This window comes from Crocuta crocuta, unplaced genomic scaffold, assembly GCF_008692635.1.
Source record: "Crocuta crocuta isolate KB4526 unplaced genomic scaffold, BGI_CrCroc_1.0 scaffold346, whole genome shotgun sequence".
Classification (NCBI taxonomy): domain Eukaryota; kingdom Metazoa; phylum Chordata; class Mammalia; order Carnivora; family Hyaenidae; genus Crocuta; species Crocuta crocuta.
Window position 1 is genome coordinate 192,067 of NW_027527957.1, and position 25,383 is coordinate 217,449.

Below are 25,383 nucleotides of genomic sequence, written 5' to 3' on the forward strand. Positions count from 1 at the left end.
GAGTTCTAGGCAGAATGAGTCTAGCTTAGTGCTTTCCACTCTCCTCTTTAAAGGGTGGTACAGTGCAAAACAGAGGATTCAGAGTTGTAAGACCTGGATATAAAGAGCAATGCCACCACTTACCATTTGTGTACATGCAAGACATTTAACTTATTGTCTCAAATTATTTTTAAAATAAAAATAACAATGCTACTTGTTCTATTACATTATTGTAAAGTCAGATTAGAGACATGGAAGTGTTTGAGAAAAATCAAGTGCTATAGAAATATTTAGTATCCATTATAATCCAATCCTTTCTATCTACTTAAAACCCAGTCCACCTCTTTTTGTAAAGTGTTTCTAAGGTGAATTAGTAAAAAGGATAGCTTTGCCTTTGTAAGTCCTATGGCACTGTTGGTTGAAAACATCTGCTGTACTTCAATTCAACTTATATCAGGTAATTTAATATTGCAGTGCTGTTCAACTTATCCCAAGTTTATAAAGTGGCCTCTGTGAAACTGGCCTTACTATGCATTTTTTAATGACAATCATCTGTATATATATTCTATTGCTCTTGACCAGAGTATAATGTCTTTTGAGAACAAGACATGCTCTATGAGATACCCTTTAATTTCTCACATATTCTACAGGTGCCTAGTAAATGAAAAAGTATACATTTTTTATAGCTGATGTACCTATTTGATAAAATGCAGAGGTATTACTTTAACATCTTGTGATTAACAAAACCCATGCTTCCTATATTGAAAGAAGTATCTACTATGGCCCTAAAAGAGAAAAGGCATCATGGTGGGAGTCCAAAAATGAATACACCTATGGCATGATGGTCTTTTAATAGAAGCATAGTTGGAGTGTTGCAAGGAAACAGCCACGAGCCACGGAACACGGGAGTCTTTGGAAGCTGAAAATTCAATGAAGCGTTCTTCCCCGGAGCTTCCAGAAGGAACCAGCTCTGCCAACATCTAGATTTTAGCCCAGAGAGACTGATTTGGGACTTCTTACCTCCAGAACCAGTCTCAGAGGCAAGATGGTGGAGAAGTAGGGAACTCCGTTTATTTCAATCCCCCTGTCTCCCAAACAGAGAAGGCCAGAAGCCATAGGGACTCTGACAGATTCACAGGAGTTTGGGAGGAAAAGTAGACAAAGTCCACTGAGAAAAGAACTTTATAGGGCTACTTCAAGAAACAAGCCAAAGTACATATGGTGGAGAGTCTCAAATACCACTACGAGTAGGGAAATAAAATAACCAAAGTCTCAATAAGAGAGACCAAGAGACACCATTCAAAGAAAACTTCCTGAACGGACAGGCCCTGGACAGTCAAAGAGCCTTCTTTAATACAGCAGTATTCACAGGTGCAGAGTGCATAACAAGCTTTTAAAACTAACAAGAGACAGAAAGCTACCCAAAATGACGGAATGGAAGAACTCTCCTCTAGAGAAATTCCAGGAAGAAATGACAGCTAAAGAACTGCTCAAAACAGATATAAACAACATAAATGAACAAAAATTTAGAACAATAGTTATAAAATTAATTGCTGGGCTTGAAAAAGGCATGGAAGACATCAGAGAAACTATAGCTACAAAGACTATGGAGCTTAAAAATAGTTGCGATGAATTTAAAAAATGCTATAAATGAGGTGCATAATAAAATGGAGGCGTCCAATGCACAGATTGAAGAGCCAGAGAGGAGAGTAGGTGAATAGAAGACACAATTATAAAAAAAGAGGAAGCCAAGAAAAAGAGATAAACTGATCCAGAAACACAAAAGGAGAGTTTGAGAGTTGAGTGATACAATCAAATGGAACAATATCTGTATCGTAGAAATTCCAGAAGAGAAAGAAAGATGGAAAGGCACTGAAGGAGTTCTTGAACAAATTATAGCAGAGAACTTCCCCAATCTGGGAAAGGAAACAGACACTGAAATCCAAGAGGCACAGAGAACTCCCCTCAGATGTAACTTGAATCGATCTTCTGCACGATATATCATAGTGAAACTGGCAAAATATAAGGACAAAGAAAGAATTCTGAAACCAGCTAGGGATAAAAGGACTCTAACATACAAAGGGAAACCTATCAGAGTGGTGACAGACCTATCTACAGAAACTTGGCAGGCCAGAAAGGAATGGCAGGAAATCTTCAATGTGATGAACAGAAAAATTATGCAGCCAAGAATTCTCTATCCAGCAAGCCTGTTATTCAGAATAGAAGGAGAGACAAAAGTCTTCCCAAATAAACAAAAATTGAAAGAATTCATCATCACTAAACCAGCCCTACAAGAAATCCTGAGGGAGACTCTATGAGGGAAATGTTGCAAGGAACGCAAGGTACCAGAGGCACCACCACAAGCATGAATCCTACAAAGAACGCAATGGCTCTAAATCCATATTTTTCAATAGTAACACTGAAATGTGTATGGACTAAATGTTCCAATCAAAAGCCATAGGGTAGGGGCGCCTGGGTGGCTTAGGCGGTTAAGTGTCCGACTTTCGCTTAGGTCATGATCTTGCGGTTCGTGGGTTCGAGCTCCGTGTCAGGCTCTGTGCTGACTGCCAGCTCAGAGCCTGGAGCCTGTTTCAGAGTATGTGACTCCCTCTCTCTCTGACCCTCCCCTGCTCACTCTGTCTCTCTCTCTCTCCTAGAAATAAATAAAACATTAAAAAAAATTAAAACCAAACAAAAGACATAGGGTAGCAGAATGGATAAAAAAACAAAATTCATCTATTTTCTGTCTACAAGAAACTCATTTTAGAGCTGAGGACACCTTCAGATTGAAAGTAAGGGGATGGAGAAATATCTATCATGCTACTGGAAGTCAAAAGAAAGAGGAGTAGCCATACTTATATCAGACAAGCTGGACTTTAAAGTAAAGGCAGTAACAAGGGATGAAGGGCATTCTATAATAATTACAGGGTCTATCCATCAGGAAGAACTAACAATTGTAAATGTCTATGCACCAAATTCAGAAGCACCCAAATACTTAAAACAATCACAAACAGAAACAATCCTATGGATAAGAATGTGCTAATAGCAGGGGACTTTAATACTCCACTTACAGCAATGGATAGATCAACTAGACAGAAAATCACTAAAGAAACAATGGACTTGAATGACACATTGGACCAGATGGATTTGACAGATATATTTAGAACTCTACATCCTGAGGCCATGGAATTCACTTTCTTCTCAAGTGCTCATGGCACATTCCCCAAGATAGATCACATACTGGGTCATAAAGGAGCCCTCAATAAATATAAAAGAATTGAGATCATACCATGCACACTTTCAGATCATAATGCTTTGAAACTTGAAATCAACCACAGGAAGAAGTCTGGAAAACCTCCAAAAACATGGAGGTTAAAGAACACTCTACTAAAGAATGAATGGGTCAATCGGGCAATTAGAGAAGAAATTTTAAAATATATGGAAAAAAATGAAAACACAACAATTCAAACTCTGTGGGATGTGGCAAAGTCAGTCCTAAGAGGAAAGTACACTGCACTCAATTTCAAGAGTGCAACTATTTCAAGAAATTAGAAAAAGCACAAGTACAAAAGCTAACAGTGCACCTAAAGGAACTGGAAGGAGAGCAACATGAGCACCCCAAACCCAGTAGGAGAAGAGAAATAATAAAAAATCATGGCAGAAATAAACAATATAGAATCCAAAAAATAGTTGAACAGGTCAATGAAACCAAGAGTTGGTTTCTTAAAAAAATTAACAAACCCTAGCCAGGCTTCTCAAAAAGAAAAAAGAGTGCACCCAAATAGACACAATCATGAATGAAAATGGATTTATTACAACCAATCCCTCAGANGTCAGAAAAAAATGGACAAATTCCTAAATGCACACTCACTACCAAAATTCACATGGGCAGAGATAGAATATCTGAACAGACCCATAACTTGTGAAGAAATCGAATCAGTTATCAAAAATCTCCCAACAAATAAGAGCCCTAGGCCAGATGGCTTCCCTGGGGAATTCTACCAGACTTTTAAAAAAGAATTAATACACATTCTTCTCAAGCTATTCCAAAAAATAGAAATTAAAGGAAAACTTACAGACTTATTCTACGAAGCCAGCATCACTCTGATTCCCAAGCCAGACAGAGACCCAGCAAAAAAAGAGAACTATAGGCCAATATCCTTAGTGAATACGGATGCAAAAATCCTCATCAAGATATTTGCAAATCGAATGCAAGAGCACATAAAAAGAATTATCCACCATGATCAAGTGGGATGTATTCCTGGGTTACAGGGCTGGTTCAATATTCACAAATCAATCAATATGATACATCACATTAACAAAAGAAAAGATAAAAACCATATGATCCTGTCAATAGATGCAGAAAAAGCATTTGACAAAATACATCATCCCTACTTAATAAAGTCCCTCAAGAAAGTCGGGATAGAAGGAACTTACTTAAACATAAAAGCCATTTATGAGCAGCCCTCAGCAATCATTATCCTCAATGGGGAAAAACTGAGAGCTTTCCCCCTGAGGTCAGAAACACGACAAGGATGTCCACTCTCACCACTATTGTTTAACATAGTGCTGGAAGTCCTAGCATCAGCCATCAGACAACAAAAGGAAATAAAAGGCATCGGATCTGGCAAGGAAGAAGTCAAACTTTCACTTTTTGCAGATGACATGATGTTCTACATAGAAAACCCAACAGATACCACCAGAAGCCTACTAGAACTGATCCATGAATTCAGCATAGTTGCAGGGTACAAAATCAACATCCTGAAATTAGTTGCATTTTTATACACCAATAATGAAGCAACAGAAAGGGAAATCAAGAAACTGATCCCATTCACAACTGCACAAAAACCATAATACCTAAGAATAAAGGTAACCAAACATATAGGAGATCTGTATGATGAAAACTATAGGAAACATATGAAGGAAATTGAAGAAGACACAAAGAAATGGAAAAGTATTCCATGCTCATGGGTCGGAAGAATAAATATCATTAAAATGTCATTACTACCCAAAGCAATCTACACATTCAACGCAATCCCAATCAAAATTGCACCAGCATTCTTCTCAAAACCAGAACAAACTATTCTAAAATTTGTATGGAACCACAAAAGACCCCAAATAGCCAAAGTAATATAGAAGAAGAAAACCAAAATGGAAGGCATCACAATCCCAAGCTTTAGCCTCTACTACAAAGCTGTAATCATCAAGATAGTATGGTATTGACACAAAAACAGACACATAGACCAATGGAATGGAACAGAGAACACAGAATTGGACCCACAAATGTATGACCAACTAATCTTTGACAAAGCGGGAAAGAGTATCCAATGGAAAAAAGACAGCCTCTTTAACAGATGGTGCTGGGAGAACTGAAGAGCAACATGCAGAATTATCTAGATCATTTTCTCATACCATTCACAGAAATAAACTTAAAGTGGATAAAGGACCTGAATGTGAGACAGGAAACCATCAAAACCCTAGAGAAGAAAGCAGGAAACAACCTCCTTGACCTCCACCGCAGTAATTTCTTACTTGACACATCCCCAAAGGCAAGGGAATCAAGAGCAAAAATGAATTGTTGGCACCTCATCAAGATTAAAAGTTTCTGTATGGCAAAAGAAACAATCAATAAAACTAACAGGCAACTGACGGAATGGGAAAAGATAGTTGCAAATGACATATCAGATAAAGGGCTAGTATCCAAAATCCATAAGGAACTCACCAAACTCCACACCTGAAAAACTAATCCAGTGAAGAAATGGGCAGAAGATATGAACAGGCACTTCTCCAAAGAGGACATCCAGATGGCCAACAGACACATGAAACGATGCTTAGCGTCACTCATCATCAGGGATATACAAATCAAAACCATACTGAGATACCACCTCATGCCGGTCAGAGTGGTAAAATGAACAAATCAAGAGACTCTAGATGCTGGTGAGGATGTGGAGAAACGGGCACCCTCCTATGCTGTTGGTGGGAATGTAAACTGGTGCAGCCCCTCTGGAAAACAGTGTGGAAGTTCCTCAAAAAATTAACAATAGAACTCCCCTATGACCCAGCAATAGCATTGCTAGGAATTGACCCAAAGGATACAGGAGTGCTGATAAATAGGGGCACATGTACCCCAATGTTCATAGCAGCACTCTCAACAATAGCCAAAACACGGAAAGAGCCTAAGTGTGCATCAATTGACGAACTGATCAAGAAGATGTGGTTTATCTATACAATGGAATACTACAAAGGCAATGAGAAAGAATGAAATCTGGCCATGTGTAGCAACGTGGATAGAACTTGATGGTATTATGCTGAGCGAAATAAATCAGGCAGAGAAGGACAGATACCATATGTCTGTACATACAAGTGGATTAGGAGGAACTTAGCAGAGGACCATGGGGAAGGAAAAGGGAACAAATAGTTGGGGAGAGGGAGGGAGACAAACCATGAGAGACTCTTGATTGCTGAGAACAAACTGAAGGTTGATGGGGGTAGGAGGGGGGAAGGCAGATGATAGGCATGGAGGAGGTCACTTGTTGGGATGAGCACTGGGTGTTGTATGGAAACCAACATGACAATAAACTATTTAAGAAAAAATAAAATAAAAGCATAAGCATGACATATCTTTAAATATTAGCTCATGCTGAAGTCTGGTCATACGCATAGTTTCCATAAGAAGAAACAGTTACCAAGTTGTATGTTTATCATTTTTAAACTTTTTTGAGACCACTGTGTCAAAAATCCAAACTCAAATAATTTCAAGAAAAATAAGCAAGCTGTCAGGATCTCTTGAGTTTGTTTTGTTCTACATGTTTTAGTTACAAACAATTAGCAAAATAAATGCTTACTGATTTCTCTACTACAATGATGCAGAAAATATAAAACAGGTTTAAGGAAAAGTCAAAGTTAGGAAGCTAAAATTCTGGAAGTGATTTTGATTCCTCAGTGGAACAGTTCCAGGGATACGACATCAAATCAAATGGAAAAGAAAAGGGCAAAATAGAGAAATGGAGAAGCTGGCAAAAGGAACCTTAGTATAGAATGACTACACTGAAATACAGGCCTCATTCAGAGAGGTAATTCATTAAGGATGAAGAAAAGCAAATTTTTAAAAATTGGCTAGTCAATTAGCACCTGGGTGGCTCAGTCGGTTAAGCGTCTGACTTCGGCTCAGGTCATGATCTCACAGTCCGTTGGTTCAAGCCCCGTGTTGGGCTCTGTGCTGACAGCTCTAAGCTTGGAGCCTGCTTCAGATTCTGTGTCTTCCTCTCTCTCTCTGCCCCTCCCCTGCTTGCTCTCTGTCTCTGTCTCTCAAAACAAAATAAAGACATTTAAAAAAAATTTTTTTAATTTAAAAGAATTGGCTAGTCATGTAATTATTCTTTTGTGGATAAGCCCAAGGAACCTGCAATAATTAATCTAAAACTAATTAAATATATCTTATCTTCTTCCTTGTAGTTTAAATAATTCTCTGCTTTTCACCTAAATTGGTTGGCTGTCTACCGTAAATTAACCAGGTAGTTTGTGTGCTAGATTTTTTCCCCTTAATTCTGTATTTCTTTTATTTTTTTAAATGGAGCAGCAGTATGAGACAGTTGTTAAAAGTCTAGACTTTGGGGGCACCTGTGTGGCTTAGTCAGTTAGGTATCTGACTTCAGCTCAGGTCAAGATCTCATGGTTTGTGAGTTCAAGCCCCAGGTCGGGTTCTGTGCTGACAGCTCAGAGCCTGGAGCCTGCTTCAGATTCTGTGTCTTCCTCTCTCTCTCTCTGCCCCTCCCCTGCTTGTGCAGCACGTGCTCTCTCTCTCCCTCTCTTTCTTTCTCTCAAAAATAAATAAACACTAAAAAACTTTTTAAAATATTGCTAAAAAATGCTAACCGTCATCTAAGCTTTCATTGAGTCATAACACTAATCACAGATCATCATAACAAATATAATGATAAAAATATTTGTAATATTGTGAGACTTACCAAAATGTGACAGAGACATGAAGTAAGAATATGCTATTGGAAAAATGGCACTAACAGACAGACTTGCTCAATGAAGGGTTGCCTCAAACCTTTGATTCATAAAAAACAAAACAAAACAAAACAAAAAACCCCACACCACTTCCAAAATTCAATGAAGTAAAGTATGATAAAGTCAGGTATGTCTGTATATGGACTACACACCCAATTTCGATTGGCATTTACTTAGCAAATACTAGTACTCTGGTATGTATCCTTCCTTATTTTTTTTTATTTTTTTATCTTTCATATATAAACAATATATAGACAAATATATAACTTTTGTTTGTGCCATTTTTGAAAGCTCTCTTTTTTTTTTTTTTCATTTCTTATACCATGGATATCTCTCTAGGTCGAAAGACATGGGCTTAACTAATTCTTTCAGTATCTTCATTTTATGTCTATTCAACGATAGAACAGATCTTAACCAATTTTTTAATGAGAACATTTCCATTGTTTCCAGTATTTTCTTTTTGTTTTGGGAGTTGCTTTTCATCTTTGTTTTGTTGCCTCTTAAAGCAATGCAGCAATATTGATTGTATGCCAGATGCAATACTGATTGAATTTTAACTTGTTGGTTGCTGGATATTTTTACATTCTTATAAACATCCTTGAGTTTTGCTCTGGGAAACAGTTAAGTTATTTAGATCCTTTCTGGTCTTTTTTTTTTTTCTTCTTCTTCAAGTTTTGTTAGAAAGAACCAGCACAGTGTTTACTCTAGAGTTTTTCCCAATACTCTGGAGAAATGCTTCTCAGATTTTACTTTTTTAAATTTTTTAAACATTTATTTATTATTGAGAAACAGACAGAGACAGAGCATGAGCAGGGGACGGGCAGAGAGAGAGAGGGAGACACAGAATCAGAAGCAGGCTCCAGCCTCTGAGCTGTCAGCACAGCTGACAAAGATCACTGTCCTTGCTGCTTGATGCTCAATGTCTTGGAACTATTATTCCTTATATTTTGTCCAGTTTTTTAGCTGCTTCAGGCACAGTGATAATCTAGTCCCTTTTACCCCTGTCTGGCTAGAAGCACAAGTTCCATCATTTGAATTTATTAAGATTTTATTCAGTTGCATTTCAAGAAATATGGTCACCTAATTTGGATCAAATTTAAGTAGTGACCCTCTATATAGAAAACCTTACTAAAAAGAGCAGTTTAAAAATTATTATCATTCTACGGAAGTGTATAAGTTTATGAGACTATCAAGTACTGTCACTCAAGAGCTCAGTACAAGCTTACAGCCTCGCTAACTGCAGGGACCCAGAGTAGGAGCTGCCCAAAGGCACAGTGGTGAAGTCGGACTGGATTCTCCTCGGAGCTGTTTTCTCCACCCTCTTATTTCTGTTCCTAGTTCATTTATAAAAATCGCCTAATCTTCCACGTTAATGATTTTCACATTAATGACTTAATACTTACCCAGCAAAGAGTATCTGTGTTTTAAAAGAGGCACAGAGCGAGCAATGCTTGATTCAAAGAAATCATTAATAGCCTGTTTTCAACAAACCATACTGAATCAGTGAATGACACATGCGCTAACTCACCTCCATTCATACGTCCAAATCACCACCACCCACTTTACCTATTTGCATAATCTGTTTCAACACAGGTTAAGCATGATAATTGGGATTGGTTAGGACTTCAAAACAGCATTACAGGGCCTCTAATATGAGAAGTTTCAGCTGTAGTCTCTAAGAGTACACTCAGAGTTATATTTTTACAAATTCAGGAATAATATTTCCTTTGAGCACCTATTACTAAAAAGTAATACAGAAAATTTTGAATGAGTTCATTGTTATTTAAGGTTACTGTCATATTAGTAAAAGTTTTCATAACCATGTGAGGAGAGGTTAAGAAAATTCTGCTTATTTTAAAGGTGAAAGGAAAAAAGGAAAACCTTTGATTCAAAAAAATAATAGATCGAATAGTGGTGGATTGCTTCTGTATGTTTTTGAAATCAATAAAATAGAATGCATTACATATCAAAAAAATGCTAAAATACATTCCTGATCTACATCACAGTAAATTAAAGAAAAGCATAATCCTAGCTTTTTCTAACAAGGTTCAAGAGTAATCATATTTGCCTTAAGGCAGCAAGTCAGTGCAGGTGACTGGCAGACTGCTTCATTTAAGCACCGTCTTTCTTTCCCTTGCAAATCACAACGGCTAGTTTGAATTCATGTGGATTTTCCCCCCTAAAAGTTGAATTGAATTCTTTCATGTGAAGGTCATGAAAATGTTTAATTTACAATGAAATCTTCACACAAAATTCATGAAATTTCTGGAGCTCTTGTGCATACCTAGGGCCAAATGAATGTCAACTAAATGTCAGCTAATGAAAAGTCAGCTAAAACAAATGGTGGCTTGATCATGAAGAACCAAATTAGACATATGCTATCTTGTCATAGAAGACCTTATGGTTATATTCAACATAAAATGATAAATTCGTTATATTTTATATTTTTTGAAGGTCAAGCTCTTTTACTAGAGTTGCATATAAAAACAATCTTAAAGAAAACTATTCTATTTTTTGATGTAAATCAGTTTTAAATAAAGCCATTTAATCACCATAATTTCTAAATTCCTTTAAAAAATGCCTTGACGATGCTTGACATTATAAAGTCCTTTTTAACATTTAAAATCCTTTACAAATACTACTGTTTCTACCAACATAGCAGATGAGGTACTGGAGCTTCTTGCATAAGTAAAATTGGTAGATAAAATATTTTAAAAGTCTCCCTGAATGTATTATGGGATGAGTAAACATTTTCTGGCTGAGTGAAGGAGGAAACCCAGAGAAATAGGTAGAAGACTAAAGCCATCTCTCAAGAGAGGGCATTTGCCAAGCTTGGTATTGAATCTTGTTGTCATCCAGGGCCCAGAAGAAAGAAGACACAGTGAAAGGCCCATTAAAGCTGGAAGTATAATAGGATAACTCTCCAAAAATCTGAAACTCTCAAATCTGGGCCGTCTCAGCATAAGGAAGAATGGAAATTAAACTCCTACCACCCCAGGTAACTGGACAAAACCTGATTATCTAGAAGTCTGAAATTAAACAGAAGAGAGGAAAGCAAATATCTTCAAATGTCATATGCAAAAATCACCCCCAAAGTGGGTTTGCATTCTAAATTTATCCTACCATGGTAGCACAATAAATTCTAGCAGAGAATTTAGTTTAAGCTTGAACTGTTAGGAATGCCATACACCGCACAGAAACGAAGAAAAATTCTTTAAATTCACTGAAAGAACAAATCACTCCAATCCTCCACAAAATATGCCAGAGTATTTATGAAGCTAACACAACCTTGACACCAAAACCCATCAAGAACAGTAGAAGACAGGTCAGTTAAACTAATAAACACAGAAACAAAAGTTCTAAAATACTATCAATAAAGTGAATGGAAGGATGGAAGAAAGAATAAGGTATTATGTTAGAAATTGGGTTCAACCAATTACATATAACACTGGAACACTATCAGCATATTAGGCAAGAAAGACTAAGTTAAATTTAAGGCATAGGTGTTGTAAAGGAAGAAACAAAGCTACATCTTTTTTTTTAGTTTTTTTAACATTTATTTATTTTTGAGAGACAGAGCATGAGAAGAGGAGGAACAGAGAGAGAGGGAGACACAGAATCTGAAGCAGGCTACAGGTTCTGAGCTGTCAGCAGAGCCTGATGCAGGGCTTAACTCACAAACCACAAGACCATGACCTGAGCCGAAGTCAGAAGCTTAACCAACTGAGCCACCCAGGCACCCCATAAACAAAGCTACATCTTTACTGCAGATCATTTGGTGGCCTATGTGAAGAATATACAAATAAATAATTAGAATTAATGAGAGACTGGCAAGGATTTGCGGTAAAAAGTAAACATATCAAAAATCAAATGCATTTCTACATAAGCCCCAAGTGACTTAAGAGAAATTTTTTATATCATCAAAAAATAGAAAATATATACAAATAAACATGTTTGTCAAAACATGCAGAAAAAATCCTTATAGTTAAAAATACTAAAAATGTGGGGCGCCTGGGTGGCTTAGTCGGTTAAGCGTCCGACTTTCGCTCAGGTCATGATCTCGCGGTTTGGGGGTTCGAGCCCCACATCGGACTCTGTGCTGACTGCCAGCTCAGAGCCTGGAGCCTATTTCAGTCTGTGACTCCCTCTCTCTCTGTCCCTCCCCTGCTCACGCTGTCGCGCGCTCTCTCTCTCCTAGAAATAAATAAAACATTTAAAAAAAATACTAAAAATGTGTTTAACAGTATTAAAGAAGGCAAACAAATGCAGTTATATACCATATTCATGGACTGGAAGAGTCAATATCATAAAAATAATTCTCTCTAAATTAATCCAGAGATTCAAGGCAATTCCAAACTAAATCTAAACAGTAGGACATGACTGTTGATTTGAAAGCTAATACAGAATACAATATAACCAATATATTCCTGAAGAATAACAACAAAAAGGGACCTATGATAACAAACAGCAGGTATGTGCAACTCAAAGGGATTTCCAAGCCAAATTTATTTGCTTTACAAAAGACAAACTTGTTTTCTTTTCTTTTCTTTTCTTTTCTTTTCTTTTCTTTTCTTTGTGTGTGTGTGTGTGTGTGTGTTTCTTACCTTGATTGATCTGTATCACTGTTTCCCCAGTCACTCAAATATACAGCCATGGAGACATCATGTTTGAGTCCTTCCTTTCTTCTATCCTCTGACCTTCACTCCAAGACCGTCCAGTTGGTGACTGGTCTCATAAATCCAATCCCTCTTTTCTATAACTACTGCCATAGTACAAGTGCAAATACTTACCAACACCTGGCCACTACTTTTCCTATAGCTATAACAAGCCTCAGTGCTTCCACTTGCTCCTTATTTCCTACAGCTTCCACATGAGGCCATTTTTTACATCCTCACTTACCTTAAAAAAGTTAAGGCTGTTATCAGGCCAGTAATCTGATCTAAGTTTTTGATAAATCCCTATCCCTCTACAAAGGGGATCAAATTCACACCTGCTCTGGGCATTACAAATCCTTTTATATCACACCTTCCCAAATCATTTCTTGCCAAAGCACAAACCTTTATATACCCTCTATATTAACCACATTAGACTATTTACCACTTTCTTTTTCATAAAATTCCATGGGTCTCCATACATCACTTAAGTTTTTATCTTAGTTATTTGACTCTATAAAGTTTTGCACCACCTTTTGTCCAGGAAAATATTTATAAGACCAAGATCCAACTCAAATGCCACTGTCCTTAAGAAGTCTTCCCAATGCCAAACATAACTAATGCATTCTTCCCTCTTTGTTATCACAATATTTTGTTTGTTACACTTTCATAATGATAACTGAAATGTCTGTTGCTTTTTTCTGGTAGATACTGAAATCTTAATAGGAAGGGACACATCTTGTATTTGCCAATCTTCCTGAAAACACACCAAGTGTAAAACGTTGGTTGTATTAATTTACATTTGTACAGTGCACCACACTTATGCACTACAATCCTTACCTGTTTTATAGACTAGGTATCACTATCCCCATATTTTACAAATGAGAGAATTTAAGTTCAGCAGCATTAAGTAGACCAAAGTAATATAATTAAACACAGAAGACTCCACACATGCACGGAGGTCTCCTGACACAATATCCAGTGTTCTTAGATTAAACCATACTACCTAGATTCATGCTATTAATTTCTATTGGAGTTCATTCTTTACTATTATATAAGCTCAAGAATGAAAACTTCCTCTGACAATGATTTGAGAATTTGAGACTCTTCATTTAAAGAAATGTACATAAAAGAGGGGCGCCTGGGTGGCTTAGTCGGTTAAGCATCCGACTTTCGCTTAGGTCATGATCTCGCGGTTCGTGGGTTCGAGCCCCGCGTCGGGCTCTGTGCTGACTGCCAGCTCAGAGCCTGGAGCCTGTTTCAGTCTGTGTCTCCCTCTCTCTCTGACCCTCCCCTGCTCACGCTGTCTCTCTCTCTCTCTCCTAGAAATAAATAAAACATTAAAAAAATAATAATAAAAATAAAGAAATGTACATGAAAGAAATTAACTTATGATGAAAAAAGTAGTTCTTGACTAGACAATTCAGATAAATTGAAGGTTTGAGAAATTTAATGTTATAGAGATAATGAACAGTGTATACTTCTGCCAAGTAAAAGAATGTTTTCAAGGATAGATATGTGATTAATTGATATAGGAATGCATGCATCTTTTAATATATTGTATATTTCATAAAATGCTTTAAGGGAGGAAAACTTTGCTGTATGTTCTCTCCATTATGAATGTTGACATCGACTCGAAAGAACTAAATTTTCTCCATCCCTGACCATTTCCTGCTCATCTGCAGCGCAATCATCCCTTCTATGAAACAAACAGAGCAACACTTGATTCTACTAGCAACGTGAGACTCACAAGTTCTGAAAAGCATATAGGTGACGCTCACATACCTGGTCACTGTTTGGGCAGATTTTTTGCTGATGGACTGAGGTTGGAAAAGAGGAATGGGAAATTATTCACAGATGCTTTCAAAGATAATTCTGGCAAAGTCAAGTCAGGGAATTGCACAGCTCTATTGCAGCTGCAATCTGTTGGTTGCCATGATTTGGCAGGAGTCCTGAGAAAAGTTAGGCCTTAATAAAAGTGCCTGCTGGAGGGGCGCCTGGGTGGCTTAGTCGGTTAGGTGTCCGACTTTCGCTTAGGTCATGATCTCGCGGTTCGTGGGTTTGAGCCCCGCGTCAGGCTCTGTGCTGCCAGCCAGCTCAGAGCCTGGAGCCTGTTTCAGTCTGTGACTCCCTCTCTCTCTGACCCTCCCCTGCTCACGCTGTCTCTCTCTCTCTCTCCTAGAAATAAATAAAAACATTTAAAAAAATAAAATAAAATAAAAGTGCCTGCTGGAGAGGTGTAAACGTCTTCCCACAACTTTCTAGTACCACTTCAGAGGGGCTCTTACTTCTGATATCAGAGACACCAGGGTTCAGAGAGCTTTGTAGCTCAGACAGCCTTACAGATTTCTAAACCTCAGAGACTAGGTTCCAGAAAATCAAGGGACATCCCCAAGGTTACATGCAAATCCAACAGCAGAGCCACTAGTGGAAATGACATTTCTTACTACCAATCCAGTTTGTTTTCCAACTGCCATACTACTACCCACACAGAATTATTTAAAGAAAACAAATCTTATATTTGCTTCTCAAAACCACAGTACAATACTGCAAGTAAAACGACTAGACTTTTTTTTTTCATTTATCATTTCTTTTTGCTTTGCCTGGACCTGTAAGCAAAGGAAAAGTCAGCCATGTACACTGAGATGTATTCAAGGGTAAGGGTATTGCATGAAGGACATAAATGTAGTATAGCAGATAATGTGGGAAAAGTTGACAAAAAAAGTTAAAATTTCTAAATTAGGGGCGTCTGGATGGCTCCGTTGGTTAAGCGTCCGACTTAGGCTCAGGTCATGATCTCACAGTTCATGGATTTAAGCCCTGCGTTGGGCTCTGTGCTGACAGCCAGCTCAGAGCCTGGAGCCTGTTTCAGATTCTGTGTCTCCCTCTCTTTCTGACCCTCCCCTGCTCATGCTGTCTCTGTCTCCATCTCTGTCTCTCTCTCTCTCAGAAATAAATAAAACATTAAAAAAAAATTTCTAAATCAAACTGAGAAAAACAAATGGAAATCATATTACCAATACAGACTTCTTCCAAATAATTGCACAATTAATTATTAGTTACATCCCATCCCAGTCCACTGCCAAATAACAAAGCCTGTGAAGTACTTGCTTGGAAGTTTTTATGCTCTACTCTTTACACTTCATATGTCATGAGTGAAGGAAATTCCAGGAAAAAAATTATCATAATATATATCTTGATTGTCACAATTTATAATGATACCCATTTTCAAAGGCTAAATTGAAATAACTTTAGCATATAGTTACGTGATTGGTATATAAGCAATATTAATACATAAGCTATATATTATCTATTTTGAGGTATTATCTACCCAAAAGTGGTAAAGATAAGGCTACACCAGGTCAGGCATTGTGTCATATTTCATACTTCTGGAATTCCAAGGATAAACCCATGTTTCATCCACAGTAAGTGTTCAACAAAGGTTTGATGAATTCACGAATATTTGTAGCTTAGAGCCATGTGCTTACACTTAGCTCTGTGTAAACATAGGATTATGAGTATGTAAGCTCTTCAAGTTAATCCAGATGGCAAATAAAATCTGTACCAGAAATTGCTGAAAGACTATATAGCCAAGATTCTATTCACACATTAGGGAATGTGAATTGAAAATTGTCAATATATTTTGTGTTTATTAAGCATTTGAGCAAATAGCCAAGAAAATATCCCTGTTACCTTTCCAAGCCTCCCTTTTTTTTCTACCTGGGGATTTAACCTCTCAACTGCAAGATTTAGAGGACTTGAGATATGAATGCATTTTTATATATGACAAGAAAAAAGAACTTTATCTACAAATGTTTTTATAAAGATCATCTTCCCACCAATAAGTGGTTGCAATTTAAAAAAATCCCCTACCTTCTATATATATATTTATGGTATTACGAGTAAAAAGTATACAGTGTTTACTCTGTTGCAGACAGAGTGATTTTTACTTTACATTCATTTAATTCTGATAATAACCCCATGAGGATCATAACATCATCTCCACTTTATAGATCAGAAAACTGAAGCGTAAAAGGAACTGCCATAAAGTCACACACAGTTACTATATGGTGGGGCTGGTATTAGAAACCGTGTCCGGGGCACCTGGGTGGCTCAGTCGGTTAAGCATCTGACGTCATGATCTCATGGTTTCTGAGTTCGAGCTCCACATCAGGCTCTGAGGACAGCTCAGAGCCTAGAGCCTGCTCCGGAGTCTGTGTCTCCCTCTCTCTCTGCCCCTTCCCCACTTGTGCTTTGTCTCCCTCTGTCTCTCAAAAATAAATAAATGTAAAAAAAAATTTTTTTTAAGAAAGAAGCCATGTCCATCTTATTCTGGAGCCCCAATTTTTAATAGATGCACTATTCTGTCTCCCTAAAGTCTTAAAAAAAAGAACAACAACAATTTTTGAAGCCAATCCCAATTTGAAGCCAATCCCAAATATACACCTATCTGAGAAGGAGAGAGAGAGAGGAAGAAGGAGAAGGAGGAGGAAGAAGGAGGAAAGAGGAAGAAGGAAGAAAAAAAGAAAGAAGCATCATGACAACACATGGAATCCAGAGTTCTGGATTCAAATTCTGATTCTATTACTGGTTGACATATGGTAAGTTATCTTAAAACACTAAGCTACAGGTACTATGCAATACAGAGGTAAGATATGTTATAGGATACTGTTTATGATTCATACAGTTTTGTACATGAAGCTGCATTCTTCCATTACACACACTAGAAATCTGGTCTTACTGTAAACTTTTTAATCTTGCACACAATGGGAGTGTATCCTATAGTCAATATCTTTTTTTCTGTTTTTAACTCTTGGACACTAGTTCACCCAGCAAATCTCATAAATATCTTTCCCCACAGAAGCATAAGGCAACACAAACCCCTGATTTAGGTACTCATTTCAGATGGCAAAACCTAATTATTATTCCTCCCCTGGTCACTGCTGCAGGCCACCCTTCCCAGGGCCACATAAATACTATTCTTCCCCTGGGACTAAAAATTATATGAAAAAGAAAAACTTCGGCTTGGTTCTTAGGTTTAGAAAAGAAGGAAACAGAAAAGGGAAGCCTGTTTCACCAGATTTTGTTCTTACCCATTTGTTTGAGAAAAAAATACAAGCAGGAACTCTTCCTTCTAGAACACATGATAATTTGCTAAAAGTAGCATGTTTTCTTCAAAGAAATTGTAATTTAGTAAATATTACATAAAGTATATACTTTGAACATGCCAGACTTCCTAGTGTTAGGAAACCACACTGAAGTTCCAAGAAGTTTAGTTAACCCTATGATCCCCCAAAGCTTTCAAGCTTTTGACCTTAAGGTTTTTAGACAAGTTAGGATTGAAAAGATAAAGTTATTTAAGAACCTTCTCACAGCATATTTGTTTTCTCAAAGGCATTTACACATCATTTACATACATACTGTACACAATAAACCACTTTCCTGAGTCGCCTGCATTTGAAAGGATGTTCTTCACACTCTTTATGGGCTCATAATCATGCATTCAATGAATACTCAGAGAGCAAATCCAAAGTGTGAAACAATTTAACACGTTACCACACAAAATGTCAGAGCCTGTGCCAAGAACGGACACTAATGACAACCAATTCTGCTCAAATCCAATTTAGCCTCTGGCTTAACTAACATGAAAAGCCTGCTGTCACAATTAAATACGTGGGACAATGGTCAGCAGTGTCTCCCTGACACTATTTAGCGCTCAAATATTTCTCTATTAAAATTAATCACATGCATTTTTTTATCCGTCCCATACCTAATTGGACATTTCCTTTACAACTCTCCACACTCAGAGAACACTCTTGAAAGGGACTAGGGTCTCCCCTGTATTCCATGCAATTGAAAGTATTGGCCTTCCTCTGACAATACGGTATATGGGTTATAAAAGGGAAGAATGTTAAAGACAGATGCATTCTCACTAAAGAAAACCATTTGCCAAAATGGATAGATGCCCATAGCACAAATACCATCACTTCAGTTGCCAGTCTTAATACATTTCTACTGGCTGAAAAGGTACTACAGGGGATTAAAAAAAAAAAAAAAAAAGGCAACTGAAATAGAGAACCCAGGTTCAAATTCTCACCACTCAGTAACTATCATGACAGCCCCACCACTGAACCTTCCTAAGTCTCTTTCCTCATGTGTCCAAAGGAGATAACAATAATATTAATTGATGAACATATAGTGAAGATAGGAGACTGTAAAATGTTTAATGTGAAAATATGAACTGTGTTATTTTGACATGACTCATGAAGGCAATTGCTAGATATGTGAGGTCCAAGAATTCATTCTCTAGAAAGGTCTCCATGTGCCTGTTTTCCAGTTATACATGATGTTCTTCCCTGGAGTGTTTTAAAGGTTTAACTTTCAGACTGTGAGGTATATGTTAAAACACAATAATCTGGGTACAAAACACCAAGTATCGTAAACCCTCATCTACTAGGTATTTGCGATCAGAGAGCTCAGCCCAGAGGAATAGAGCTCCATCCTTTCAGTATGGCTAGTCTGCTGAAATGGTGCTAAGGGGGTTCCCAATGCTGCCCAAGAACAGAGATAATCCTAATAAACACTTCAAATCTGCTCATGGCCAAAGAAGCGAGCTCAACAATGCTGAGATCAGCTCCTAGGCCCAGGGCCATTCAAGGACTCCCTGTGGAACAATCCACGTGCTAACAGTGTAACACAGATGAGAAATGTAAAGAATGAAGAAACTATTCTACCCTCCTACACATCCACCTCTGCCTCCCCCAACACACAAATTGAATGTCATCAATAGGAAGTTCAACACAGGGAAGATACCAAATGTCAATAGTAAATACATGCTTTGTGACTCCATCCCCAAGTAACTCCCCTGATTTGTAAAATGGTGTAGTGTGTTAAAAACTTTTGAAATATTTTTTTTAAAACATTAAGGTAAATGCTTTGAGTAGCAACACTGGATTTTGTTTAGGAAAAAGAATATATTTGGAAGCACTTCTGACCTTCTGATGTATGGTTTCAGCATTGAGGAACTATTTATCATTCAAGAAAGTTTTTTTTCCTAAAATGGCCTATAGCAAATAATTTAGCTCAAACTATAAATGTAAATTGCAAGAGAAGAGCAGAGTAAGATAAATGCTTCCTTGGTTCACTTTCTGGATTTCAATTAACACCTAATTTACAATACTTCTTAATACAAATATATAGTTGAGCTCTTTAAAACAGCTTGACAGGATTAGCACACATTTTGTAAAGAGCTGATAAAACAAGCATTCCTTTAGCCAACCCACAATGTCTCAAAACCTAATAGTCAATATCCCATTTTCAGGGTGGACAATGGCAAGAACTAAATAAATAAGCAACGGATTCCCTCCCTCCTGTGCTCCGGGAAAGAATGCATTCTATGCAATTCATTCTATAACTTTAAGGCTATAAATCGTTTTTAATGCTCCTCCCCAAGCATCAGTATTCAATAGATAACTAAAGGAAATAAGCCACTAAAGCCATATTGCTAAATCATTCTACTATATCCAGGGTTGGGGAGAGGCCTCTTAACTCCTTCATTTAGGAAGGATAAGTCCAGGATTAATTCCAGATCTTGGAATATGAAAGAACTGTAAGAGGCCTCAAAATTCCCTCACTTGAGGATATCCTACATCCCTGGAAACCTTGCCAGGCACCTGAACCTCAGCCTGGCCCAGGCCTAGCTATTGGCTCAAGATGCTGCAGGGGGCTTTCCTACAGTTCAGGGGAGCAGCACGGCCCCCTTCCCCCACCTCCCCAGACACCAGATGGTCCCAGCAGGATGTGCAAGGCCTCATTTTAAATGGATTATTCGCCTCTATCTTTTCCAAGCATTCTTAGAAAAGCTTAGGGAGGTCCTAGTTTTAAATATCTTAAGTAGATGGGTCTAAGGTACTATTAAGCACAATAGATAATATTCTAAAAAGAAAAAGTAATAATGATGGTAAATCACTAGCACTTGATATTATCCACCTGAGTTGTAGAAAAATTGAAAGGCTAACCTCTGTCTTGTACACTCACTGATGAAAAGGCCAAAGGCATCATTAATATGACTAATGTTCTTAAGGTTTACAAAGAATATAATGGTAACTACAGGCAAGTGAATATAAATTTCAAATAAGGTAAAGTTGCTAAGATGTACAAAAATAGGATTCTTACATACATAATGGGGGAAGACAATATGGTGTCTGTAGAAGAAACTATGTATGGCATATATCAGGCTCTTGTAGAAAAGTGAGCCGTCATGATGCAAGAGGAAAAGTAGGGAATTAGGTGCTAACTTTCTCAAAAAGCCTTTGCTAGGCTCTTAGACACTTCTATCTGTTCCACCATAGACTCAGGAGGCCTAAACAGAGAAGGGAGGACTCACACAGCACCTGCTGAATTAGAAATCATAAAGACTCCATTAATTATTACTTGAACTGCCTCAGAGAAGGGGTTCTAGTTAGATTTTGAACCTGCAAATGATACCACCCTCTTCAGAGATCAAAATATGGAAGATATCAGAAGACTATGTGGAAACAAACAAAAAGGAGCTTCAGAGCTAGCTTCCTCTATGAGGTATACAGTTAAGAAAGAAATAGTCCATCTAATTCATACCTAGTGATAGTAACTGCCAGTTACGGGCCAAAAATGGATGCGGAGCCTCACGACAGGGGCTAAAGAATTCCTATTGGCAAATGGTGAACAGAATTCAAGTGTATAGAATATAATAATGTCTAGCCATCCCTTTTGCAAAAACCGTACTTTGGCCACTTCTGAGTTGGCACCAGGAGCAGAAGGAAAACAACAACAACAAAACAAGCTCTGAGGAATGAAAACGAAAAGAGAAGACTCTGGTTAAGAGAAGTCGCTCTACGAAATGCATTTTTAAATGAGGTTTTGGCAGCCTAGAGAGGTACTGACCAAGAAATATATGCCTCAAGATTTAATATTATGACAGAATAAACACAGGGTTGAACATCAAATTCTAAAACCTCATACCTAAGAGGCTGGCTACGAAGCTAGAAAATACAGCACTGAGGACCAAAAGAATAAGATCTTTACCAAGAAATTATGAATTTATGAAAATTAGCCCAAAAATCAGTAGACGAGGACAATGGGACATTGATTACAAAGAAAAGCAGACAGAAGAATCCTTTAGGATGCCAAAAGCCCATTTCTATGTAAACAGGCTTGTATATGCCACTCTAAAGGCAAATTTAACCTTGCAAGTCACTGACCTTTAATCTTGTTTGGATTTTTTCCAAGGAAAGGAGTCATTTACTCAGAAGATTCAAAGCAGAAAGTCTTTTTTTCAGGGTGTTCACACTTGTCCGAGAGGAAAGGACAAAGCTTCTAGACAAGCACTTTACGTCATCGGTCTCCTCAGCCTCTACCCATCATTCACAAGAGAAATTCTTCAGTCCCCTCACTACCTCTTATATTTCGATTGCCTGAGCTTTCTGGATACCCCCTTAAATACAAAAAGAGAAAGAAAGCAAGAAAGAAGGGAAGGAGTCAGGGAACACAGAGCTGCTTTATCAGGTTTCTGTTTTTCCAGGGAATCTCTAGACAAATCTGAGAGATTAACTTGCACACTGAATTTGCCCAGGCTCTTCACAGATTAACACCTATTGGAACAGTACAACAGTGAAACAGGACACCTCCATCTCTGTTCTGGAATGACTTCCTGCCGCATCAGCTTCCTGGTGTCCCTCAGGAACCTTCTGAACTAGACAGAGTAAGATTGCAAACTCAGAGGACTACATACTGTGAGGAAGAAAGACATGAAGAAAGATATTCCTTCGAATTATCTGCATCTTTGTGTTCATCTATATATAGTGAGAGATTAATTACCTATATTCTGCCCTAACAGATTTGGCTATATAAATATATATGAAGCTGTGCTGTACTCACTTATCTACTTTTGCTTATACCCAAATGTCTAAGGGAAAGTTCAATTACATTAACACAAGGCTTCCTTTCTACCCCATGAACTTGAGATTAGAGTTCTCATGGATATACAAAGTATACTGTTTCACAAATGTATTAAGAATGGCACAATTTTAAGAAGTTATATTCATATTTCTTCTTGGGTCACAATATTGGTTAAAATGCAGTTTGTAGATGAGGGATGAATATTTATAGTCTCTAGATACTGAGATGGAATTGAGAACTTCAGCTACATACCAACAGTGGTAACCTATCTCCCTGTGATAAACATTAAAAATCAGCTATAACCTATGTCCTCAAAAACTTTATATTCTAATGGGGTTTGGAAAAGATGAAACTATGTTCTTAGTCATTTCATGCTTATCAGATATGAAAGTACCTGCACTGCTATTAGTCTAGACTCCAAGTAAACATGGACAAATTTCTATTGTTTGCATTTCAAGGAAGGCCTCCAAAAGGCCAGCTAAGAATGCAGTGTTATTGTCTGTCTGTCTGTCTATCTGCATGCCAGGTTTTGCAGCAAGGAGACTTCGAATCAAGTTCTGGATAATCTTAACAAGCATTTGACCTCATGGAGCATCTGTTTTCCCATCTATGCAATGGGAAGATTCACAAATTCCACCCAATTAGGCTGTTGTGTTGAGCTGAAAATTTATGATTTCATTAGTCATTATGACATCAAGCCACTGTATAGTCTGAGAAAAATTACGACCTTTGTTAGAGAAGTTCAAAAAGGAGACTTTATTTCATGGCCCATGTCCTCCACTCTGCTCTTGGAAAGGCAGATCAAAGGTACCCCAGAATCTGGAGAGCACCCTCTCTTGCCTTTGTGTGGCCTTCTTTCATATTGTCTGTCCTCATCTTTCACATTTTCGTGACCTTTTTCTTTTTACTCTTGTTTGGGATTTCAATGTATTACTTTTTTCCTTTTATTACAACTTTTACTTGTCTTATATAGTGCCAAAAGGGAGGCCAAGGAAAAAAAAAGGATTTTGTCACTCTTTAGCCAAGATGATAAATTAAAGCCTTCACATTACTGAATTTTGAAAAGTAGGGTTGATCATTTAAAAACATGGTGGGCAGTGGTGCCTGTGTACCTTAGTTGGTTAAGCATCCCATTTCAGCTCAGGTCATGATCTCACAGTTCGTGGGTTTGAGTCCTATGTCAGGTTCTGTGCTGACAGCTCAGAGCCTGGAGCCTGCTTGGGATTCTGTGTCTCCCTCTGTCTCTACCCCTTCCCCATTGCTCACTTGCATGTGTGTGCATGCACGCGCTTTCTCTCTCTCTTTCTCTCTTTCATACATAAATAAACATTAAAAAAACTTTTTAAAAAGTGATATCAGATTTTGGACATACTTCTCAGCCTTCCACTCGGGCCGTCTTATTTCTCTTTCATGATATATACACAACATACATGTACACACAGGTATGCCTCTTGTATTCAAAGATAGGGAAGAAATAAGATTAGAGTAATAATCCATTCAAAGTTGTTTTATCTTCAACAGTTATGCTCAACAATAACCCAATACTGAAGGAAAAAACAAAACTAAATGTTCTTAGAAATTTTCTTCCTTGCTCTAGACGCTTATTTGCTGAGGATAATAAGTATTTATCCTGGAGTCATATTTCAATACACATGGTGCAACCATTTAAATTTCAAAATTGAAAAAAGTCTTAAATAGAAGAAAAAACAGTTATGTTTGTGGAATCTTATTCTGGACAATTTCTGACATCAGACAAGCCGAAACAATATAATTTCTGAAAAGAGTATTAACTAATTGTTGACACTTCTTACATTCATATTTGAAGTTAATGAATTTTTAAAGGTATAAACTTTTACTTGAATTTCCTGAAATCAAGCCCATGATGCACATGCCCTATTTTTCTTTTCATATTAATATCTGGTTGAATCTTTCACACAAGAGAGCATCAGAATAGACACAGTATTCCTAGACCATCTTTAGAAACAACACTTCATTTCTACTTTATCTAAAACAAGAAAGTACACAATTTTCACCCAGTTGTAAACACGATTCAAAACAAATTTCTCAATAAAAAGTATGTTTGGGAAGTTGTTACAGTACTAAATTCTGGCTGTCCAGCTACTAGTCACCCAGCCTAGCAGAATGAGGTCTTGTTTTCCAAACCATCATCAGGGAAGGCCCGAGAAACTTCTGGCGGGACAGATTTAGCATTAAAGGTGTCAGGAGGAAACTTACACACAAAACGGAGTTAAATGAGAATTCTGAGTTCCAGACTGACAAGTTTCTACTAAGCTACTTCAAGTTTTGAGTAACTATCATCCGTAGGAGCGAGCGCAGCAAGGAAGATCTGATAAGGCGCACACCGCGAACTTACTCTCCTCGTCGGAGCAATGTGTCATCAACGGTACAAGGGAATTTCCAGCATTTTCTTTCACTGTACATTTCTCCTTTCTTCAGGACCACGAAAGGGTGAATAAGGTTTAGCTCGCTATGAAAGGGAAGAAGTCGCCGCCACATACCGACCAAGCCCGCACAGAGTCCGGAGCGGCAGTCACACTTTTGGTACTTTGCCCACTCCCTTCCTCCCTGCCTCGCCAAAGCCCACACCTCTGGAGATGGGACAGAACGTGCCTTCCTCTTACAAACAACTCTACCGACTCGCCCCCAACAGCCCCTGTAACCTTCCTTCCGAAGTTGGTCGTGAGTCCACGCTGACTTCGGGTCACGCCAACCTCCATGCGCCGGGGCCGGGCGCCCGCGGAGCCCCGGGACGCTGCGCTCACGTGGTCGGCGGCCGCGG

The 25,383-nt window shown here is 37.9% G+C and overlaps 1 protein-coding gene across 1 annotated transcript in view; it reads right to left on the minus strand.

Annotated features, from left to right (window-relative positions):
- The window catches only part of TLL1 (tolloid like 1), a 210,187-nt gene that overhangs the window by 183,814 nt on the left and 990 nt on the right, over positions 1 to 25,383 (minus strand). The window lies entirely within an intron of this gene.